General features: G+C 40.4%; 1 long non-coding RNA gene across 1 annotated transcript; it reads left to right on the top strand.

The window, feature by feature from the left end:
* Positions 1-300: 300 nt before the first annotated feature.
* Positions 301-4,331, top strand: LOC124256244. The gene is made up of 4 exons (XR_006892862.1): positions 301-353; positions 1,688-1,751; positions 2,214-2,289; positions 4,236-4,331. It is a non-coding gene; the product is annotated as an uncharacterized LOC124256244 (long non-coding RNA).
* Positions 4,332-4,803: the final 472 nt, after the last annotated feature.

The following is a 4,803-nucleotide window of genomic DNA, read 5'->3' as shown; positions in this document are numbered from 1 at the left end:
AGCTAGTTAAACACATCTTATATGCTGCACCGTGTGTCTACAAAGTTTTCTTGTCAAACAACTAGTTAAGCACATCTCATATGCTACTCCCACTGTTCCCGCTGTTACATTTGAACAAATGTGTTAAATCACAGAGGTACGGTCGCCAGATGAGACGGGGCCCTCGAGATATAACCATGGTTTTTGATGCCAACATGTTTGTGATAGCTAAGTTTTCTTTACAACGGCTCGTATTTTAATACATAAGCTACACAATATTTTGCAACAAACACTGTGTTATAATGAAAATGTTCCATTTCAGAAAAGCTATCGATTGAAGGATTCTTCCCGAAACTAAGTATTTTCTTTACCGGGTGAGTTTTAAAATCGCCATTTATTGAGAACCTAAATGTTCATCAGTCATTTTCTTTCACAAACAAGAGTAAAATAGAAACAAGGATAATCCTCCCATACTCTATATATAACAGTTACACCTTATAGATAAAATATATCTGGGTCATTGAAAATACATCGATTCGTAATGTACAACACATTATCGAGTGACAATTATTTTTTCGAATTAGGAGTGACGGTTGGCGAAGTCGTCCAAGGCGCAACAGTTCGCTTTACAGAGTGCGCCCCTTGCACGTGCGAGAAAGCTATGAATGTGGATTCGAATCCCTTTTCGCTATGAGCTACTGGTTAAACAAAAGGGTCGACGCACAAAACGATTTCTATGCGATGCGTTGCGTTGCGTTTTTTTCTGCTGACACTACATGAGTTTTCCTATTGCGTTTTTGCTATAGTACACCATTGTAAACTTATAAATACTCCTTATATATAAATACTCATTCAGATTGATCAACAAAATTATTTACATTTGTATATTTGGCAAATAAGTTAAGCATATAAAACGTGCGCTTTTCTAAAAGAAAATAAGTACAATTCTTATTATTGTATTCTTGTTCTCGGCCATGTTATGAAGAGGGAAGAGTAACCGCACCATGTCACTGAAAAAAAGAATTACTCAAACATTACTCTACCCCTAATGGTCTATTGTAACAACATAATGACGTGACAAATGGAATCCCAATGCGATCCGATGCGATAACAATAGGTGCTGCACCTATTTTCATCGCATCGGATCGCATTTACGCATCGGTTGTAGTGTGCGCGGTCATAGTAAAATACATGGTGTAAGGTTTTTTTAAGGATTTAAATATAAGGAGTATTTACAAATTTTCAAAGGTAAACTATAGCAAAAACGGAATAGCAAACCCATGTAGTGTGAGCGGAAAAAACGCAACGCAACGCAACGCAACGCAACGCAACGCGACGCAACGCAACGCAAATCGGACGTAGTGTGCGTGCGACGTTAAGACTAACTTACTCAACTTGCTCGCCATAAGAATATTGCTTGAGACACAATGTTGCGCCTTTGTAACGATATATCAGCAGTAATAGTTTCAGGCAATCAATGTACACTGAGAGGAAGAAATGGTGAGCGTGTTGGGTTGTACCACAAACAACACTGAAATTATTACACAACTATTTATCTAAAGAAATAGCACATTTTGATCATTATGTCAAGAACAACCTACACACGATGTATGTCCGTTAACTATATATAGGCAGACTGTGTAACTGGCATACTGGTAACAGTAGCTCAAATGAAATTGAATTCTAGCATCTGTGACGTTTATTTCAGATATGGCCAAGATCCTCTGCCAGATGGTCTCATATTTGAAGGCGTCAAAGACGAACCCGTGAAAGTAAGAACTATAATTTTCACGAGAAGGATACATACATGCATAATGCTGGATCTCTACACTACAGATTAGTCAGAAGTAATCGAAATCCATCTTGCTTAATCTGCATTATACACTCGTCCAGCAAATCAACAGAGTTCGTCCACAGCAAACCACGCTTGTCCCCCCGTGAGAATCAAGGGTTAGCATTTGCCCATGCTCGTGGCAAGAGGTGGATAGGGATCGGGTGATCAAACACTCTGACTGCTTTGATGCACATCATTAATTCCAAATGCGTAGATTGATGTTCATGGAGTCAGTCACTGACTTGGTCCAGACTCGTTGATTTACAGATTGTCATCATATAGCTGAAATATTGCTGAATGCGGCGTAAAAAACCAGCACGGTCAAGAGATGTAACTCTGCTTAGCAGATTATCCCTGCCTCCTAATTTCTGTGAACGAACAGTAGCCTATGTGTTATCAGATGTCACCTGCCAATGCTGGTCAAACTCCGATATTCAAATCCCTGGATGCCCTGTGTGGGATACAGCATCAGAAAGGTAATGCTTTATTCACTTTACACAATATACCCTTACAAATTCCATTTTGTTGCTTCAATTCAGTTGTTCAGAGAGTTAACTGTTCTTCAGACATGCTCATAATTATGTGCTGGTCCAATGTCAGCCATTTGTGCACAGACTGGCTATCGGTCGAGTTTAGTTCTAAGCAATGTAGCATCGGGAGATTAGATTCTTGAGAGGCATTTAGAAGTTGATGAATATATAAGACGAGTATATGGATGACAACTTCTTCTTTATTGTATAACACGACGTTTCTGGGCTACTTCTTACCCCTTCCTCAGGTGATATAAAGACATACTATATACAAAACATACTATATATACCAGAATTTACAGGAAGCCAGAGAAGCACATGTATATACAATGAATCAGAGAGGACCGATGAAAAGCAGTATAAAACCAATGATAATAGGGATAAAGTAAAGCCAGTTGACACAAACAATGAGAATAAGATGTGAATACAGCTAATGAAGTGATAATTAGATTTACAGGAAGCCAGAGATGTACATCTATATACAACCAATAATGACTTCAATTATAAGTTTACGTGTACACAGCAGAGTGATATACAGCTAATTAAATGACAATAGAGGCGGCTTTTGTGATGTTCCAGGCACTAGAGAGGTATACACCTTCTAGTATTTTCCGTTTGCGCCAATCGTGAACATCGGTAGCCAAGATGCTAGTCTGTTGCCAGTCAATGGAGTGGGTGGGGTTGTTATTTGTATGCTCTGAAAGGGCTGATTTGTTGTCGGCTTTTTCAACAGATGTTTTGTGTTCTTTGAGTCGTATATCAAAGGGGCGTGATGTCTCTCCAATGTAGCTACTGCCACAGTTGCAGTTTAGTTGGTATATGCAGCCTCGAGGTTTGTGCGTAGTCTGGTTGCTGGTACCTCGTCCATTTGCCTTCAGGATGGTCTTCAAAGTTTTGTCCGAATAAAATGTCACGTCTATGCTTGTAGTTTTTCTGAGAAGCCTGCTGATGTGATGACTAATCTGGCCTTGGTAGGGGATGCTGATCCTGATTGGCGATCGTTCATTTTTTGGTGGGCGTTGGTTTTGCTGGTTGAGAGTTTTAGCTATGGTCTGCTCAACAAGGTTTTGGGGATAGCCGTTTAGGGTGATGAAAGTTTTCTTGAGGTGATCTATCTCAGCGCGTAATTTGACGGGATCACAGGTGGATTTGGCTCTTCTTGTTAGAGTTGATATTATGGCGCGTTTAATCTGGGGGTGATGATTGGACAGGTAATGGATGTATTGGTCGGTGTGGGTTGGCTACTGTAGACTGATGTAGTGATCTTGTCAGGCGAGTTGTGGAGGGAAACATCGAGGAAAGGCAAGGTGTGTTGTTGTTCAGTCTCCATGGCAAATTGAATTCGGTCATATTGACTGTTGAGGTGGTCAAGGAGGAGTGCAGGGTCATGGTCAGGATGGATGGATGGAGACTGAACAACACACCTTACCTTTTGTGTGTCATCCCTATACTCGTCTTATATTGGGAGATTACATACAAAGAATATTCACCCCAAGGGCACAGTTCAGAAAGGGGGAGTATGCAGTTCATTTTCGAAAGTTTCATTGGTCATTTGATAAACTTACAGGAGTGTGTATGTGTGTGTGTGTGTGTGTGTGGTGGTGTTGCTGTCTGATCCGCCTATGGTATAGTAACTTTGTATGCATGATTCGCGAGAGTGATGTTAAAATAGTTTTACTTGGCGAATACTGGATCGAGACGCGTCTGATTGGATAGGCTAGACAGGCTCGCTGGTTCATAGCTTTCTGTGAATCCCATTGCTTGTGATACCAATCCCTTGATCTGGAACAGACCCGATTATTTACTAGCAGTCATTATATAGCTAGAACATTGTTTAGTGTGGTTAAACAACAAAGGAGCAGGCAAACTAAACATGTGTTGTGATTTATCAGATCGACACGAGTATACTGAGACGGTGTTCCAATACATGTATCCCAGCCACAGGAAGTTCATTGCCGACCTCCGTCAGAGACCAGTTCAGCTAAGATCCGTTGGTAGGTATGACAGGTTGTTACGAAATGCACCCTGATAGTAAACCGACTGCATGTGGACACATTCCCTGAACGCTTTATACTACAAGATGCTAAAAGACGGTGCTTTTTGTTGTAGTCGTCGTTAGTCATAAAAGAATAAAAAGGACTGTCCAGCTAGCAATTGTACGTCGTCACAACGTTCACACAACGTCGTTTTTACAACTTTATTCTGTGGGCTCTTATTTACGTTGTCACAACGTTGTGATACGTCATTTTTACGTCGTCACAATGAAAGTTATTAGATTCTAACGTATTTTTTGTTGTCTTAACGTTCCATTTAACGTTAATAGTTGAATGGTTTTCCGAGTAGTGAACAGTACATATAGGAAACAAAGCAGAAATTAACATCAAAAGGTCAGCGTGGCGAACGCAGCGACAATTAACGTTCAGTAGCACGCTAAGTTCCGTTTTGATTCTGGGTCATCGG

Source organism: Haliotis rubra, unplaced genomic scaffold (genome assembly GCF_003918875.1).
Source record: "Haliotis rubra isolate DU_JTF1 unplaced genomic scaffold, ASM391887v1 Scf620, whole genome shotgun sequence".
NCBI classification, from domain to species: Eukaryota; Metazoa; Mollusca; class Gastropoda; order Lepetellida; family Haliotidae; genus Haliotis; species Haliotis rubra.
This window is presented reverse-complemented; position numbering and strand designations above follow the sequence as displayed.